We start from the raw sequence: 20,889 nt of genomic DNA on the forward strand, positions 1-20,889 counted from the left end.
TTACAGACAAGGAGAGGATGAACATTACAGACTGGGACAAGAAGAGGAACATTACAGACTGGGACAAGGAGAGGTTGAACATTACAGACTGGGACAAGGAGAGGATGAACATTACAGACTGGGACAAGGAGAGGTTGAACATTACAGACTGGGACAAGGAGAGGATGAACATTACAGACTGGGACAAGGAGAGGATGAACATTACAGACTGGGACAAGGAGAGGTTGAACATTACAGACTGGGACAAGGAGAGGATGAACATTACAGACTGGGACAAGGAGAGGATGAACATTACAGACTGGGACAAGGAGAGGATAACATTACAGACTGGGACAAGTCAGAGGTTGAACATTACAGACTGGGACAAGGAGGGGATGAACATTACAGACTGGGACAAGGAGAGGTTGAACATTACAGACTGGGACAAGGAGAGGATGAACATTACAGACTGGGACAAGGAGAGGTTGAACATTACAGACTGGGACAAGGAGAGGATGAACATTACAGACTGGGACAAGGAGAGGTTGAACATTACAGACTGGGACAAGGAGAGGATGAACATTACAGACTGGGACAAGGAGAGGATGAACATTACAGACTGGGACAAGGAGAGGTTGAACATTACAGACTGGGACAAGGAGAGGTTGAACATTACAGACTGGGACAAGGAGAGGTTGAACATTACAGACTGAGACAAGGAGAGGATGAACATTACAGACTGGGACAAGGAGAGGATGAACATTACAGACTGGGACAAGGAGAGGATGAACATTACAGACTGGGACAAGGAGAGGTTGAACATTACAGACTGGGACAAGGAGAGGTTGAACATTACAGACTGGGACAAGGAGAGGTTAAACATTACAGACTGGGACAAGGAGAGGATGAACATTACAGACTGGGACAAGGAGAGGTTGAACATTACAGACTGGGACAAGGAGAGGTTGAACATTACAGACAAGGAGAGGATGAACATTACAGACTGGGACAAGAAGAGGAACATTACACACTGGGACAAGGAGAGGTTGAACATTACAGACTGGGACAAGGAGAGGTTGAACATTACAGACTGGGACAAGGAGAGGATGAACATTACAGACTGGGACAAGGAGAGGTTGAACATTACAGACTGGGACAAGGAGAGGATGAACATTACAGACTGGGACAAGAAGAGGAACATTACAGACTGGGACAAGGAGAGGATGAACATTACAGACTGGGATAAGGAGAGGAGAGGTTGAACATTACAGACTGGGACAAGGAGAGGTTGAACATTACAGACTGGGACAAGGAGAGGTTGAACATTACAGACAAGGAGAGGATGAACATTACAGACTGGGACAAGGAGAGGTTGAACATTACAGACTGGGACAAGGAGAGGTTGAACATTACAGACAAGGAGAGGATGAACATTACAGACTGGGACAAGAAGAGATTGAACATTACAGACAAGGAGAGGATGAACATTACAGACTGGGATAAGGAGAGGTTGAACATTACAGACTGGGACAAGGAGAGGTTGAACATTACAGACTGGGACAAGGAGAGATTGAACATTACAGACTGGGACAAGGAGAGATTGAACATTACAGACTGGGACAAGGAGAGATTGAACATTACAGACTGGGATAAGGAGAGGTTGAACATTACAGACTGAGACAAGGAGAGGAGAGGTTGAACATTACAGACTGGGACAAGGAGAGGATGAACATTACAGACTGGGACAAGGAGAGGTTGAACATTACAGACAAGGAGAGGATGAACATTACAGACTGGGACAAGGAGAGGTTGAACATTACAGACTGGGACAAGGAGAGGTTGAACATTACAGACTGGGACAAGGAGAGGATGAACATTACAGACTGGGACAAGGAGAGGAGAGGATGAACATTACAGACTGGGACAAGGAGAGGAGAGGATGAACATTACAGACTGGGACAAGGAGAGGAACATTACAGACTGGGACAAGGAGAGGATGAACATTACAGACTGGGACAAGGAGAGAGAGAGGTTGAACATTACAGACTGGGACAAGGAGAGGAACATTACAGACTGGGACAAGGAGAGGATGAACATTACAGACTGGGACAAGGAGAGGTTGAACATTACAGACTGGGACAAGGTCAGGTTGAACATTACAGACTGGGACAAGGAGAGGATGAACATTACAGACTGGGACAAGGTCAGGTTGAACATTACAGACTGGGATAAGGAGAGGATGAACATTACAGACTGGGATAAGGAGAGGATGAACATTACAGACTGGGACAAGGTCAGGTTGAACATTACAGACTGGGACAAGGAGTCAGGTTGAACATTACAGACTGGGACATGGTCAGGATGAACATTACAGACTGGGACAAGGAGAGGTTGAACATTACAGACGGGGATAAGCAGAGGTTGAACATTACAGACTGGGACATTTGAGGATGAACATTACAGACAAGGAGAGGATGAACATTACAGACTGGGACAAGAAGAGGAACATTACAGACTGGGACAAGGAGAGGTTGAACATTACAGACTGGGACAAGGAGAGGATGAACATTACAGACTGGGACAAGGAGAGGGAACATTACAGACTGGGACAAGGAGAGGATGAACATTTACAGACTGGGACAAGGAGAGGATGAACATTACAGACTGGGACAAGGAGAGGTTGAACATTACAGACTGGGACAAGGAGAGGTTGAACATTACAGACTGGGACAAGGAGAGGATGAACATTACAGACTGGGACAAGGAGAGGTTGAACATTACAGACGGGGACAAGCAGAGGTTGAACATTACAGACTGGGACAAGGAGAGGATGAACATTACAGACTGGGACAAGGAGAGGTTGAACATTACAGACTGGGACAAGGAGAGGATGAACATTACAGACTGGGACAAGGTCATGGTTGAACATTACAGACTGGGACAAGGAGAGGATGAACATTACAGACTGGGACAAGGAGAGGTTGAACATTACAGACTGGGACAAGGAGAGGATGAACATTACAGACTGGGACAAGGAGAGGATGAACATTACAGACTGGGACAAGGAGAGGTTGAACATTACAGACTGGGACAAGGAGAGGTTGAACATTACAGACTGGGACAAGGAGAGGTTGAACATTACAGACTGAGACAAGGTCAGGATGAACATTACAGACTGGGACAAGGAGAGGATGAACATTACAGACTGGGACAAGGAGAGGATGAACATTACAGACTGGGACAAGGAGAGGGAACATTACAGACTGGGACAAGGAGAGGTTGAACATTACAGACTGGGACAAGGAGAGGTTAAACATTACAGACTGGGACAAGGAGATGGATAACATTTACAGACTGGGACAAGGAGAGGATTGAACATTACAGACTGGGACAAGGAGAGGTTGAACATTACAGACAAGAGAGGATGAACATTACAGACTGGGACAAGAAGAGGAACATTACACACTGGGACAAGGAGAGGTTGAACATTACAGACTGGGACAAGGAGAGGTTGAACATTACAGACTGGGACATGGTCAGGATGAACATTACAGACTGGGACAAGGAGAGGTTGAACATTACAGACTGGGACAAGGAGAGGATGAACATTACAGACTGGGACAAGAAGAGGAACATTTACAGACTGGGACATGGTCATGGATGAACATTTACAGACTGGGATAAGGAGTCATGGTTGAACATTACAGACTGGGACAAGGAGAGGTTGATACATTACAGACTGGGACAAGGAGGTTGAACATTACAGACAAGGAGAGGATGAACATTACAGACTGGGACAAGGAGAGGTTGAACATTACAGACTGGGACAAGAGAGGTTGAACATTACAGACAAGGAGAGGATGAACATTACAGACTGGGACAAGAAGAGATTGAACATTACAGACAAGGAGAGGATGAACATTACAGACTGGGATAAGGATAGGTTGAACATTACAGACTGGGACAAGGTCAGGATAACATTACAGACTGGGACAAGGAGAGATGAACATTACAGACTGGGACAAGGAGAGATTGAACATTACAGACTGGGACAAGGAGAGATTGAACATTACAGACTGGGATAAGGAGAGGTTGAACATTACAGACTGAGACAAGGAGAGGAGAGGTTGAACATTACAGACTGGGACAAGGAGAGGATGAACATTACAGACTGGGACAAGGAGAGGTTGAACATTACAGACAAGGAGAGGATGAACATTACAGACTGGGACAAGGAGAGGTTGAACATTACAGACTGGGACAAGGAGAGGTTGAACATTACAGACTGGGACAAGGAGAGGATGAACATTACAGACTGGGACAAGGAGAGGAGAGGATGAACATTACAGACTGGGACAAGGAGAGGAGAGGATGAACATTACAGACTGGGACAAGGAGAGGAACATTACAGACTGGGACAAGGAGAGGATGAACATTACAGACTGGGACAAGGAGAGGAGAGGTTGAACATTACAGACTGGGACAAGGAGAGGAACATTACAGACTGGGACAAGGAGAGGATGAACATTACAGACTGGGACAAGGAGAGGTTGAACATTACAGACTGGGACAAGGAGAGGTTGAACATTACAGACTGGGACAAGGAGAGGATGAACATTACAGACTGGGACAAGGAGAGGTTGAACATTACAGACTGGGATAAGGAGAGGATGAACATTACAGACTGGGATAAGGAGAGGATGAACATTACAGACTGGGACAAGGAGAGGTTGAACATTACAGACTGGGACAAGGAGAGGTTGAACATTACAGACTGGGACAAGGAGAGGATGAACATTACAGACTGGGACAAGGAGAGGTTGAACATTACAGACTGGGATAAGCAGAGGTTGAACATTACAGACTGGGACAAGGAGAGGTTGAACATTACAGACAAGGAGAGGATGAACATTACAGACTGGGATAAGGAGAGGTTGAACATTACAGACTGGGACAAGCAGAGGTTGAACATTACAGACTGGGACAAGGAGAGGTTGAACATTACAGACAAGAGAGGTCATGAATATATTTACAGACATGGGACAAGAATATAACATTACAGACTGGGACAAGGAGAGGTTGAACATTACAGACTGGGACAAGGAGAGGTTGAACATTACAGACTGGGACAAGGAGAGGATGAACATTACAGACTGGGACAAGGAGAGGTTGAACATTACAGACTGGGACAAGGAGAGGATGAACATTACAGACTGGGACAAGAAGAGGAACATTACAGACTGGGACAAGGAGAGGATGAACATTACAGACTGGGACAAGGAGAGGAGATTGAACATTACAGACTGGGACAAGGAGAGGTTGAACATTACAGACTGGGACAAGGTCAGGATGAACATTACAGACTGGGACAAGGAGAGGAGAGGATGAACATTACAGACTGGGACAAGGAGAGGAACATTACAGACTGGGACAAGGAGAGGATGAACATTACAGACTGGGACAAGGAGAGGTTGAACATTACAGACTGGGACAAGGAGAGGTTGAACATTACAGACTGGGACAAGGAGAGGATGAACATTACAGACTGGGACAAGGAGAGGTTGAACATTACAGACTGGGACAAGGAGAGGTGGGGACAAAGGATTTTTGACTGGGACAGGAGAGGTTGAACATTACAGACTGGGACAACATTACAGGAGAGGGATGAACATTACAGACTGGGACAAGGAGAGGTTGAACATTACAGACTGGGACAAGGAGAGGTTGAACATTACAGACTGGGATAAGGAGAGGATGAACATTACAGACTGGGATAAGGAGAGGATGAACATTACAGACTGGGACAAGGAGAGGTTGAACATTACAGACTGGGACAAGGAGAGGTTGAACATTACAGACTGGGACAAGGAGGTTGAACATTACAGACTGGGACACATTACAGACTGGGATAAGGAGAGGATGAACATTACAGACTGGGACAAGGAGAGGATGAACATTACAGACTGGGAAGGAGAGGATGAACATTACAGACTGGGACAAGGAGAGGAACATTACAGACTGGGACAAGGAGAGGATGAACATTACAGACTGGGACAAGGAGAGGATTGAACATTACAGACTGGGACAAGGAGAGGTTGAACATTACAGACTGGGACAAGGAGAGGAACATTACAGACTGGGACAAGGAGAGGTTGAACATTACAGACTGGGACAAGGAGAGGTTGAACATTACAGACTGGGACAAGGAGAGGATTACAGAACATTACAGACTGGGACAAGGAGAGGTTGAACATTACAGACTGGGACAAGAGAGGGATGAACATTACAGACTGGGACAAGGAGAGGATGAACATTACAGACTGGGACAAGGAGAGGATTGAACATTACAGACTGGGACAAGGAGAGAACATTACAGATGGGACAAGGAGAGGTTACAGACTGGGACAAGGAGAGATTGAACATTACAGACTGGGACAAGGAGAGGTTGAACATTACAGACTGGGACAAGGAGAGGATTGAACATTACAGACTGGGACAAGGAGAGGTTGAACATTACAGACTGGGACAAGGAGAGGTTGAACATTACAGACTGGACTGACAAGGAGAGGTGAACATTACAGACTGGGACAAGGAGAGGTTGAACATTACAGACTGGGACAAGGAGAGGATGAACATTACATTACAGACTGGGAACATTACAGACTGGGACAAGGAGAGAGGATTGAACATTACAGACTGGGACAAGGAGAGGATGAACATTACAGACTGGGACAAGGAGAGGTTGAACATTACAGACTGGGACAAGGAGAGGATGAACATTACAGACTGGGACAAGGAGGACAACATTACAGACTGGGACAAGAGAGGTTGAACATTACAGACTGGGACAAGGAGAGGATTGAACATTACAGACTGGGACAAGGAGGGTTGAACATTACAGACTGGGACAAGGAGAGGATGAACATTACAGACTGGGACAAGGAGAGGTTGAACATTACAGACTGGGACAAGGAGAGGATGAACATTACAGACTGGGACAAGGAGAGGTTGAACATTACAGACTGGGACAAGGAGAGGTTGAACATTACAGACTGGGACAAGGAGAGGATGAACATTACAGACTGGGACAAGGAGAGGTTGAACATTACAGACTGGGACAAGGAGAGGTTGAACATTACAGACTGGGACAAGGAGAGGTTAAACATTACAGACTGGGACAAGGAGAGGATGAACATTACAGACTGGGACAAGGAGAGGATGAACATTACAGACTGGGACAAGGAGAGGTTGAACATTACAGACTGGGACAAGGAGAGGTTGAACATTACAGACAAGGAGAGGATGAACATTACAGACTGGGACAAGGAGAGGTTGAACATTACAGACTGGGACAAGGAGAGGTTGAACATTACAGACTGGGACAAGGAGAGGTTGAACATTACAGACTGGGATAAGGAGAGGTTGAACATTACAGACTGGGACAAGGAGAGGATGAACATTACAGACTGGGACAAGGAGAGGATGAACATTACAGACTGGGACAAGCAGAGGTTGAACATTACAGACTGGGACAAGGAGAGGTTGAACATTACAGACAAGGAGAGGATGAACATTACAGACTGGGATAAGGAGAGGTTGAACATTACAGACTGGGACAAGGAGAGATTGAACATTACAGACAAGGAGAGGATGAACATTACAGACTGGGATAAGGAGAGGTTGAACATTACAGACTGGGACAAGGAGAGGTTGAACATTACAGACTGGGACAAGGAGAGGATGAACATTACAGACTGGGACAAGGAGAGGATGAACATTACAGACTGGGACAAGGAGAGGATGAACATTACAGACTGGGACAAGGAGAGGATGAACATTACAGACTGGGATAAGGAGAGGTTGAACATTACAGACTGGGATAAGGAGAGGTTGAACATTACAGACTGGGACAAGGAGAGGAGAGGTTGAACATTACAGACTGGGACAAGGAGAGGATGAACATTACAGACTGGGACAAGGAGAGGAACATTACAGACTGGGACAAGGAGAGGAGAGGATGAACATTACAGACTGGGACAAGGAGAGGTTGAACATTACAGACAAGGAGAGGATGAACATTACAGACTGGGACAAGGAGAGGTTGAACATTACAGACTGGGACAAGGAGAGGTTGAACATTACAGACTGGGACAAGGAGAGGATGAACATTACAGACTGGGACAAGGAGAGGAGAGGTTGAACATTACAGACTGGGACAAGGAGAGGATGAACATTACAGACTGGGACAAGGAGAGGATGAACATTACAGACTGGGACAAGGAGAGGTTGAACATTACAGACTGGGACAAGGAGAGATTGAACATTACAGACAAGGAGAGGATGAACATTACAGACTGGGATAAGGAGAGGTTGAACATTACAGACTGGGACAAGGAGAGATTGAACATTACAGACAAGGAGAGGATGAACATTACAGACTGGGACAAGGAGAGGATGAACATTACAGACTGGGATAAGGAACATTACAGACTGGGACTGGGAAGGAGGGTTGAACATTACAGACTGGGACAAGGAGAGGATGAACATTACAGACTGGGACAAGGAGAGGATGAACATTACAGACTGGGACAAGGAGAGGTTGAACATTACAGACTGGGACAAGGAGAGGATGAACATTACAGACTGGGACAAGGAGAGGATGAACATTACAGACTGGGACAAGGAGAGGAGAGGATGAACATTACAGACTGGGACAAGGAGAGGATGAACATTACAGACTGGGACAAGGAGAGGAACATTACAGACTGGGACAAGGAGAGGATGAACATTACAGACTGGGACAAGGAGAGGAGAGGTTGAACATTACAGACTGGGACAAGGAGAGGATGAACATTACAGTCTGGGACAAGAAGAGGAACATTACAGACTGGGACAAGGAGAGGTTGAACATTACAGACTGGGACAAGGAGAGGTTGAACATTACAGACTGGGACAAGGAGAGGTTTAACATTACAGACTGGGATAAGGAGAGGTTGAACATTACAGACTGGGACAAGGAGAGGATGAACATTACAGACTGGGACAAGGAGAGGTTGAACATTACAGACTGGGACAAGGAGAGGATGAACATTACAGACTGGGACAAGGAGAGGATGAACATTACAGACTGGGACAAGGAGAGGTTGAACATTACAGACTGGGACAAGGAGAGGATGAACATTACAGACTGGGACAAGCAGAGGTTGAACATTACAGACTGGGACAAGGAGAGGTTGAACATTACAGACTGGGACAAGCAGAGGTTGAACATTACAGACTGGGACAAGGAGAGGTTGAACATTACAGACTGGGACAAGGAGAGGATGAACATTACAGACTGGGACAAGGAGAGGTTGAACATTACAGACTGGGACAAGCAGAGGTTGAACATTACAGACTGGGACAAGGAGAGGATGAACATTACAGACTGGGACAAGCAGAGGTTGAACATTACAGACTGGGACAAGGAGAGGATGAACATTACAGACTGGGACAAGGAGAGGTTGAACTGACTTGCCTAGTTAAATAAAGGTTAAATAAAATAACTAAAGAGTAAAAATTGAATAGGGACATTTGTAATATTTTGATAATGAATTGGAGGCTCCATCAGGAGGGAGACACAGACCACCTCTTCATAGTATTTTACACATGACATCATGTCAGCACAACCCTCAGCGCGTGTGTTAGTGTGTGTGTTGTGTTGGTGTGTGTGTGTTGGTGTGTGTGTGTGTGTGTTGGTGTGTGGGTGTTAGTGTGTGTGTTGGTGTGTGTGTGGGTGTGTGTGTGTGTGGGTGTTAGTGTGTGTGTTGGTGTGTGTGTTAGTGTGTGTGTTAGTGTGTGTGTGTTAGTGTGTGTGTTGGTGTTTGTGTTAGTGTGTGTTAGTGTGTGTGTTGGTGTGTGTGTGTTAGTGGGTGTGTGCTGGTGTGTGTTAGTGTGTGTGTTGGTGTGTGTGTGTGTTGGTGTGTGTGTGTTGGTGTTAGTGTGTGTGTGCTGGTGTGTGTTAGTGTGTGTGTTGGTGTGTGTGTGGTGTGTGTGTGTGCTTGTGTGTGTTGGTGTGTATGTGTGCTTCTGTGTGTTGGTGTGTGTGTGTTAGTGTGTGTTCGGTGTGTGTGTGTTAGTGTGTGTGTATGTATGTATGTGAGGCAATGGGAGCCAGCGTAGCCGAGGGAGCTGTTATGGGAGCGAGCGTAGCCGAGGGAGCTGTTATGGGAGCCAGCGTAGCCGAGGGAGTTTTTATGGGAGCCAGCGTAGCCGAGGGAGCTGTTATGGGAGCCAGCGTAGCCGAGGGACCTGTTATGGGAGTCAGCGTAGCCGAGGGAGCTGTTATGGGAGCCAGCGTAGCCGAGGGAGTTGTTATGGGAGTCAGCGTAGCCGAGGGAGCTGTTATGGGAGCCAGCGTAGCCGAGGGACCTGTTATGGGAGCCAGCGTAGCCGAGGGAATTGTTATGGGAGCCAGCGTCGCCGAGGGAGTTGTTATGGGAGCCAGCGTCGCCGAGGGAGTTGTTATGGGAGCCAGTGTAGCCGAGGGAGCTGTTATGGGAGCCAGCGTCGCTGAGGGAGTTGTTATGGGAGCCAGCATCGCCGAGGGAGTTGTTATGGGAGCCAGTGTAGCCGAGGGAGCTGTTATGGGAGTCAGCGTAGCCGAGGGAGCTGTTATGGGAGCCAGCGTAGCCGAGGGAGCTGTTATGGGAGCCAGCGTAGCCGAGGGAGTTGTTATGGGAGTCAGCGTAGCCGAGGGAGCTGTTATGGGAGCCAGCGTAGCCGAGGGAGTTGTTATGGGAGCCAGCGTAGCCGAGGGAGTTGTCATGGGAGCCAGCGTCGCCGAGGGAGTTGTTATGGGAGCCAGCGTCGCCGAGGGAGTTGTTATGGGAGCCAGTGTAGCCGAGGGAGCTGTTATGGGAGCCAGCGTTGCCGAGGGAGTTGTTATGGGAGCCAGCATCGCCGAGGGAGTTGTTATGGGAGCCAGCATCACCGATGGAGTTATTATGGGAGCCAGCATCGCCGAGGGAGTTGTTATGGGAGCCAGCATCGCAGAGGGAGCTGTTAGGACCGGGCGGGGAGCCAGCTGTTAAAAATCACAGTGTGGCTTCAAAAGTAAGGGCATCGGTAGTGTCAGAAGATATAGTATAGATACTGTAAACTCAGAGAGAGAGAGCAGAGAGAGAGAGAGAGGGAGGGAGGGAGAGAGAGAGAGAGAGAGAGCAGAGAGAGAGAGGGAGAGAGAGAGAGCAGAGAGAGAGCAGAGAGAGAGAGAGAGAGAGAGAGAGAGAGAGAGAGAGAGAGAAGAGGGAATATTAACTAGGTGGATATTTGTCCTGTTTCAATAGAAATGTGTTGTTTACTTATCCCAACTCCCCCTGACAGTGGTGTCACGGCCAGCCATTAGTGCCTTGCTCAAGGGCACATCGACATATTTTTCACCTTGTCAGCTCAGGGATTTAAACTAATGATCTTTTGGTTATTGGCCCAATGCTCAAACCTCTACCTGTCGCCCTGAGAGTGAGAGAAAAGCAAGGCAGCTTTTCAAGTTCGTCGCCGACAGCTCTTTCCCCTCTGGTGACCTGCTGGTACCTAATACCACGAAGCAGGGTTAGCTCTGAACTCAGAGCGCCTAAAGGTCCCGTTGAACTCTGTCCTCTCCTCGCAGGGTTCCTTCAAATACTTCAGACACATAAACCAAATGGGGCCCTGACAAGCGTTCAGTTCAGATTGAAAACAAAGACACCCGGTGACTGTCCCGATGTCTTTCTCTTCCTGTCCCCTCCTCTACTGGTGACTGTCCCGTTGTCTTTCTGTTGTCTTTCTCCTCCTGTCCCCTCCTCTACTGGTGACTGTCCCGTTGTCTTTCTGTTGTCTTTCTCCTCCTGTCCCCTCCTCTACTGGTGACTGTCCCGTTGTCTTTCTGTTGTCTCTCTCCTCCTGTCCCCTCCTCTACTGGTGACTTTCTGTTGTCTTTCTCCTCCTGTCCCCTCCTCTACTGGTGACTGTCCCGTTGTCTTTCTGTTGTCTCTCTCCTCCTGTCCCCTCCTCTACTGGTGACTGTCCTGTTGTCTTTCTGTTGTCTTTCTCCTCCTGTCCCCTCCTCTACTGGTGACTGTCCTGTTGTCTTTCTGTTGTCTTTCTCCTCCTGTCCCCTCCTCTACTGGTGACTGTCCCGTTGTCTTTCTGTTGTCTCTCTCCTCCTGTCCCCTCCTCTACTGGTGACTGTCCTGTTGTCTTTCTCCTCCTGTCCACTCCTCTACTGGTGACTGTCCTGTTGTCTTTCTCCTCCTGTCCACTCCTCTACTGGTGACTGTCCTGTTGTCTTTCTCCTCCTGTCCACTCCTCTACTGGTGACTGTCCTGTTGTCTTTCTCCTCCTGTCCACTCCTCTACTGGTGACTGTCCTGTTGTCTTTCTCCTCCCGTCCACTCCTCTACTGGTGACTGTCCTGTTGTCTTTCTCCTCCTGTCCCCTCCTCTACTGGTGACTGTCCTGTTGTCTTTCTCCTCCTGTCCCCTCCTCTACTGGTGACTGTCCTGTTGTCTTTCTCCTCCTGTCCACTCCTCTACTGGTGACTGTCCTGTTGTCTTTCTCCTCCTGTCCACTCCTCTACTGGTGACTGTCCTGTTTTCTTTCTCCTCCTGTCCACTCCTCTACTGGTGACTGTCCTGTTGTCTTTCTCCTCCTGTCCACTCCTCTACTGGTGACTGTCCTGTTGTCTTTCTCCTCCTGTCCACTCCTCTACTGGTGACTGTCCTGTTGTCTTTCTGTTGTCTCTCTCCTCCTGTCCACTCCTCTACTGGTGACTGTCCTGTTGTCTTTCTGTTGTCTTTCTCCTCCTGTCCACTCCTCTACTGGTGACTGTCCTGTTGTCTTTCTCCTCCTGTCCACTCCTCTACTGGTGACTGTCCTGTTGTCTTTCTGTTGTCTTTCTCCTCCCGTCCACTCCTCTACTGGTGACTGTCCTGTTGTCTTTCTCCTCCTGTCCCCTCCTCTACTGGTGACTGTCCTGTTGTCTTTCTCCTCCTGTCCCCTACTCTACTGGTGACTGTCCTGTTGTCTTTCTCCTCCTGTCCACTCCTCTACTGGTGACTGTCCTGTTGTCTTTCTCCTCCTGTCCCCTCCTCTACTGGTGACTGTCCTGTTGTCTTTCTCCTCCTGTCCCCTCCTCTACTGGTGACTGTCCTGTTGTCTTTCTCCTCCTGTCCCCTCCTCTACTGGTGACTGTCCCAAAAAAGCAAGTCTGGGTCACGGAATTTCAGAAAATGTCTAAGTAAAAGTCCCCCACTTAATAGTAGAACTAGTAGAAAATTGTTAATAACCATTCAAGATATATATATATTTTTAAATTAAAATAACAATCATTTTATATTTTGTTCATTTTTAAGTGATATTTGCATTAAATGTGGGTTTTAAAACATGTTCTGAGGTCAAATAAATGTCCCCCAATACGAATCACAGTTTATGTAATACATATTGGCTCAGAGACCTAGTCCAACGCTCTAACCACTAGGCTACCCTGCCGCCCCATACATATTGGCTCAGAGAACTAGTCCAACGCTCTAACCACTAGGCTACCCTGCCGCCCCATACATATTGGCTCAGAGACCTAGTCCAACGCTCTAACCACTAGGCTACCCTGCCGCCCCATATATTGGCATATTGGCTCAGAGAACTAGTCCAACGCTCTAACCACTAGGCTACCCTGCCGCCCCATACATATTGGCTCAGAGACCTAGTCCAACGCTCTAACCACTAGGCTACCCTGCCGCCCCATACATATTGGCTCAGAGACCTAGTCCAACGCTCTAACCACTAGGCTACCCTGCCGCCCCATACATATTGGCTCAGAGAACTAGTCCAACGCTCTAACCACTAGGCTACCCTGCCGCCCCATACATATTGGCTCAGAGAACTAGTCCAACGCTCTAACCACTAGGCTACCCTGCCGCCCCATACATATTGGCTCAGAGAACTAGTCCAACGCTCTAACCACTAGGCTACCCTGCCGCCCCATACATATTGGCTCAGAGACCTAGTCCAACGCTCTAACCACTAGGCTACCCTGCCGCCCCGTACATATTGGCTCAGAGAACTAGTCCAACGCTCTAACCACTAGGCTACCCTGCCGCCCCATACATATTGGCTCAGAGAACATTCTGTGTTCAGCAGTAAAAGTATTGTAGGGGAATACTCAGCAGGGTCTGTAGACTGTAGATGAGGTTTCACAGGGAATACTCAGTGGGGTCTGTAGACTGTAGATGTGGTGTGGTTTCCCAGGGAATACTCAGTAGGGTCTGTAGACTGTAGATGTGGTGTGGTTTCACAGGGAATACTCAGTAGGGTCTGTAGACTGTAGATGTGGTTTCACAGGGAATACTCAGTGGGGTCTGTAGACTGTAGATGTGGTGTGGTTTCACAGGGAATACTCAGTGGGGTCTGTAGACTGTAGATGTGGTGTGGTTTCACAGGGAATACTCAGTAGGGTCTGTAGACTGTAGATGTGGTTTCACAGGGAATACTCAGTAGGGTCTGTAGACTGTAGATGTGGTTTCACAGGGAATACTCAGTAGGGTCTGTAGACTGTAGATGTGGTTTCACAGGGAATACTCAGTAGGGTCTGTAGACTGTAGATGTGGTGTGGTTTCACAGGGAATACTCAGTAGGGTCTGTAGACTGTAGATGTGGTGTGGTTTCACAGGGAATACTCAGTGGGGTCTGTAGACTGTAGATGTGGTTTCACAGGGAATACTCAGTGGGGTCTGTAGACTGTAGATGTGGTTTCACAGGGAATACTCAGTGGGGTCTGTAGACTGTTAATGTGGTTTCACAGGGAATACTCAGTGGGGTCTGTAGACTGTAGATGGGGTGTGGTTACACAGGGAATACTCAGTGGGGTCTGTAGACTGTAGATGGGGTGTGGTTACACAGGGAATACTCAGTGGGGTCTGTAGACTGTAGATGTGGTTTCACAGGGAATACTCAGTGGGGTCTGTAGACTGTAGATGTGGTTTCACAGGTAATACTCAGTGGGGTCTGTAGACTGTAGATGTGGTGTGGTTTCACAGGGAATACTCAGTAGGGTCTGTAGACTGTAGATGTGGTTTCACAGGGAATACTCAGTGGGGTCTGTAGACTGTAGATGTGGTGTGGTTTCACAGGGAATACTCAGTGGGGTCTGTAGACTGTAGATGTGGTTTCACAGGGAATACTCAGTAGGGTCTGTAGACTGTAGATGTGGTTTCACTGGGAATACTCAGTGGGGTCTGTAGACTGTAGATGTGGTGTGGTTTCACAGGGAATACTCAGTGGGGTCTGTAGACTGTAGATGTGGTTTCACAGGGAATACTCAGTGGGGTCTGTAGACTGTAGATGTGGTTTCACAGGGAATACTCAGTGGGGTCTGTAGACTGTAGATGGGGTGTGGTTTCACAGGGAATACTCAGTAGGGTCTGTAGACTGTAGATGTGGTTTCACAGGGAATACTCAGTGGGGTCTGTAGACTGTAGATGTGGTGTGGTTTCACAGGGAATACTCAGTAGGGTCTGTAGACTGTAGATGTGGTTTCACAGGGAATACTCAGTAGGGTCTGTAGACTGTAGATGGGGTGTGGTTTCACAGGGAATACTCAGTGGGGTCTGTAGACTGTAGATGTGGTTTCACAGGGAATACTCAGTAGGGTCTGTAGACTGTAGATGGGGTGTGGTTTCACAGGGAATACTCAGTGGCGTCTGTAGACTGTAGATGTGGTTTCACAGGGAATACTCAGTGGGGTCTGTAGACTGTAGATGTGGTTACTTGCCCAACGCTCTAACCACTAGGCTACCTGCTGGTTACTGGCCCAACGCTCTAACCACTAGGCTACCTGCTGGTTACTGGCCCAACGCTCTAACCACTAGGCTACCTGCTGGTTACTGGCCCAACGCTCTAACCACTAGGCTACCTGCTGGTTACTGGCCCAACACTCTAACCACTAGGCTACCTGCTGGTTACTGGCCCAACGCTCTAACCACTAGGCTACCTGCTGGTTACTGGCCCAATGCTCTAACCACTAGGCTACCTGCTGGTTACTGGCCCAACGCTCTAACCACTAGGCTACCTGCTGGTTACTGGCCCAACGCTCTAACCACTAGGCTACCTGCTGGGTACTGGCCCAATGCTCTAACCACTAGGCTACCTGCTGGTTACTGGCCCAACGCTCTAACCACTAGGCTACCTGCTGGTTACTGGCCCAACACACTAACCACTAGGCTACCTGCTGGTTACTGGCTCAACACTTTAACCACTAGGCTGCCTGCTGTTTACTGGCCCAACACTCTAATCACTAGGCTACCTGCTGGTTACTGGCCCACTGCTCTAACCACTAGGCTACCTGCTGGTTACTGGCCCAACGCTCTAACCACTAGGCTACCTGCTGGTTACTGGCCCAACGCTCTAACCACTAGGCTACCTGCTGGTTACTGGCCCAAGCTCTAACCACTAGGCTACATGCTGGTTACTGGCCCAACGCTCTAACCACTAGGCTACCTGCTGGTTACTGGCCCAACACTCTAACCACTAGGCTACCTGCTGGTTACTGGCCCAACACTCTAACCACTAGAATACCTGCTGGTTACTGGCCCAACGCTCTAACCACTAGGCTACCTGCTGGTTACTGGCCCAACACTCTAACCACTAGGCTACCTGCTGGTTACTGGCCCAACGCTCTAACCACTACGCTACCTGCTGGTTACTGGCCCAACACTCTAACCACTAGGCTACCTGCTGGTTACTGGCCCAACGCTCTAACCACTAGGCTACCTGCTGGTTACTTGCCCAACGCTCTAACCACTACGCTACCTGCTGGTTACTGGCCCAACACTCTAACCACTAGGCTACCTGCTGGTTACTGGCCCAACGCTCTAACCACTAGGCTACCTGCTGGTTACTGGCCCAACACTCTAACCACTTGGCTACCTGCTGGTTACTGGCCCAACACTCTAACCACTAGGCTACATGCTGGTTACTGGCCCAACGCTCTAACCACTAGGCTACCTGCTGGTTACTGGCCCAACGCTCTAACCACTAGGCTACCTGCTGGTTACTGGCCCAAGCTCTAACCACTAGGCTACATGCTGGTTACTGGCCCAACGCTCTAACCACTAGGCTACCTGCTGGTTACTGGCCCAACACTCTAACCACTAGAATACCTGCTGGTTACTGGCCCAACACTCTAACCACTAGGCTACCTGCTGGTTGCTGGCCCAACACTCTAACCACTAGGCTACCTGTTGGTTACTGGCCCAACGCTCTAACCACTACGCTACCTGCTGGTTACTGGCCCAACGCTCTAACCACTAGGCTACCTGCTGGTTACTGGCCCAACGCTCTAACCACTACGCTACCTGCTGGTTACTGGCCCAACACTCTAACCACTAGGCTACCTGCTGGTTACTGGCCCAACGCTCTAACCACTAGGCTACCTGCTGGTTACTGGCCCAACACTCTAACCACTTGGCTACCTGCTGGTTACTGGCCCAACACTCTAACCACTAGGCTACATGCTGGTTACTGGCCCAACACTCTAACCACTAGGCTACCTGCTGGTTACTGTCCCAACGCTCTAACCACTAGGCTACCTGCTGGTTACTGGCCCAACGCTCTAACCACTACGCTACCTGCTGGTTACTGGCCCAACACTCTAACCACTTGGCTACCTGCTGGTTACTGACCCAACACTCTAACCACTAGGCTGCCTGCTGGTTACTGGCCCAACACTCTAACCACTAGGCTACCTGCTGGTTACTGGCCCACTGCTCTAACCACTAGGCTACCTGCTGGTTACTGGCCCAACGCTCTAACCACTAGGCTACCTGCTGGTTACTGGCCCAACGCTCTAACCACTAGGCTACCTGCTGGTTACTGGCCCAAGCTCTAACCACTAGGCTACATGCTGGTTACTGGCCCAACGCTCTAACCACTAGGCTACCTGCTGGTTACTGGCCCAACACTCTAACCACTAGGCTACCTGCTGGTTACTGGCCCAACGCTCTAACCACTAGAATACCTGCTGGTTACTGGCCCAACGCTCTAACCACTAGGCTACCTGCTGGTTACTGGCCCAACACTCTAACCACTAGGCTACCTGCTGGTTACTGGCCCAACGCTCTAACCACTACGCTACCTGCTGGTTACTGGCCCAACACTCTAACCACTAGGCTACCTGCTGGTTACTGGCCCAACGCTCTAACCACTAGGCTACCTGCTGGTTACTTGCCCAACGCTCTAACCACTACGCTACCTGCTGGTTACTGGCCCAACACTCTAACCACTAGGCTACCTGCTGGTTACTGGCCCAACGCTCTAACCACTAGGCTACCTGCTGGTTACTGGCCCAACACTCTAACCACTTGGCTACCTGCTGGTTACTGGCCCAACACTCTAACCACTAGGCTACATGCTGGTTACTGGCCCAACGCTCTAACCACTAGGCTACCTGCTGGTTACTGGCCCAACGCTCTAACCACTAGGCTACCTGCTGGTTACTGGCCCAAGCTCTAACCACTAGGCTACATGCTGGTTACTGGCCCAACGCTCTAACCACTAGGCTACCTGCTGGTTACTGGCCCAACACTCTAACCACTAGAATACCTGCTGGTTACTGGCCCAACACTCTAACCACTAGGCTACCTGCTGGTTGCTGGCCCAACACTCTAACCACTAGGCTACCTGCTGGTTACTGGCCCAACGCTCTAACCACTACGCTACCTGCTGGTTACTGTCCCAACGCTCTAACCACTAGGCTACCTGCTGGTTACTGGCCCAACGCTCTAACCACTACGCTACCTGCTGGTTACTGGCCCAACACTCTAACCACTAGGCTACCTGCTGGTTACTGGCCCAACGCTCTAACCACTAGGCTACCTGCTGGTTACTGGCCCAACACTCTAACCACTTGGCTACCTGCTGGTTACTGGCCCAACACTCTAACCACTAGGCTACATGCTGGTTACTGGCCCAACGCTCTAACCACTAGGCTACCTGCTGGTTACTGGCCCAACGCTCTAACCACTAGGCTACCTGCTGGGTTACTGGCCCAACACTCTAACCACTAGGCTACCTGCTGGTTACTGGCCCAACGCTCTAACCACTACGCTACCTGCTGGTTACTGGCCCAACACTCTAACCACTTGGCTACCTGCTGGTTACTGACCCAACACTCTAACCACTAGGCTACATGCTGGTTACTGGCCCAACGCTCTAACCACTAGGCTACCTGCTGGTTACTGGCCCAACGCTCTAACCACTAGGCTACCTGCTGGTTACTGGCCCAAAGCTCTAACCACTACACTACCTGCTGGTTACTGGCCCAACACTCTAACCACTTGGCTACCTGCTGGTTACTGGCCCAACACTCTAACCACTAGGCTACATGCTGGTTACTGGCCCAACGCTCTAACCACTAGGCTACCTGCTGGTTACTGGCCCAACGCTCTAACCACTAGGCTACCTGCTGGTTACTGGCCCAACACTCTAACCACTAGGCTACCTGCTGGTTACTGGTCCAACACTCTAACCACTAGGGTTACTGGCCCAACGCTCTAACCACTAGGCTACCTGCTGGTTACTGGCCCAACACTCTAACCACTAGGCTACCTGCTGGTTACTGGCCCAACAGGCTGAAGGATGGGAGGCTGAGAGGCTGGGAGTGTGGTCCAACACTCTAACCACTAGGCTACCTGCTGGTTACTGGCCCAACACTCTAACCACTAGGCTGGGAGGCTGAGAGGCTAGGAGGCTGAGAGGATGGGACTGAGAGGAGAAACGGTGTCTGTTGGTATCCAGCCCCTCTGTTTCCTGATATTGTTCCTTCACAGAGGAGACACGGTGTCTGTTGGTATCCAGCCACTCTGTTTCCTCATATTGTTCCTTCACAGAGGAGACACGGTGTCTGTTGGTATCCAGCCACTCTGTTTCCTGATATTGTTCCTTCACAGAGGAGACACGGTGTCTGTTGGTATCCAGCCCCTCTGTTTCCTGATATTGATCCTTCACAGAGGAGACACGGTGTCTGTTGGTATCCAGCCCCTCTGTTTCCTGATATTGTTCCTTCACAGAGGAGACACGGTGTCTGTTGGTATCCAGCCACTCTGTTTCCTCATATTGTTCCTTCACAGAGGAGACACGGTGTCTGTTGGTATCCAGCCACTCTGTTTCCTCATATTGTTCCTTCACAGAGGAGACACGGTGTCTGTTGGTATCCAGCCACTCTGTTTCCTGATATTGTTCCTTCACAGAGGAGACACGGTGTCTGTTGGTATCCAGCCACTCTGTTTCCTGATATTGTTCCTTCACAGAGGAGACACGGTGTCTGTTGGTATCCAGCCATTCTGTTTCCTGATATTGTTCCTTCACAGAGGAGACACGGTGTCTGTTGGTATCCAGCCATTCTGCCACAAGACATTCTGTTGCGATTATCTTCAGAACATTAAAGGTTACTCACAGATCGTCTTGAATTCGTAACGACAACAAGCCACATCTGCTCTGTTTCTCTTCAAACTAGACATTATATTGTGTTTACAGGTTTATATGAACCTGATAGAAGTAAGGAAGTTTGAAACGTATTATAGTGCTGAGAATCTACATTCATTGTTGTGTTTTCTCCTCGTCTACCTCCCATTAAATGTGTTTGGTGTGGAATTACGGTACTATGAGATGTTGCATTCTGAAGGTATTCATCGATAGTAAGTTCTATTAGACATGTTCCAGTACGAAAGGACTCATGTTTGCCAATAGGCCAGTTTTAACACATTTAAACCAGTTTTAACACATTTAAACCAATTTTAACCATTTTTAACCAGTTTTAACACATTTTAACCAGTTTTAACCAGTTTTAACACATTTAAACCAGTTTTAACCAGTTTTAACACATTTTAACCAGTTAACACAT

At 48.7% G+C, this 20,889-nt stretch overlaps 1 protein-coding gene across 1 annotated transcript in view; it reads left to right on the forward strand.

The window, feature by feature from the left end:
* The window catches only part of LOC115127521 (AT-rich interactive domain-containing protein 3A-like), a 215,590-nt gene that overhangs the window by 130,983 nt on the left and 63,718 nt on the right, over nucleotides 1-20,889 (forward strand). The gene's annotated exons all lie outside the window — the stretch shown is intronic.

This window comes from Oncorhynchus nerka, linkage group LG27 (genome assembly GCF_034236695.1).
Source record: "Oncorhynchus nerka isolate Pitt River linkage group LG27, Oner_Uvic_2.0, whole genome shotgun sequence".
NCBI lineage: Eukaryota > Metazoa > Chordata > Actinopteri > Salmoniformes > Salmonidae > Oncorhynchus > Oncorhynchus nerka.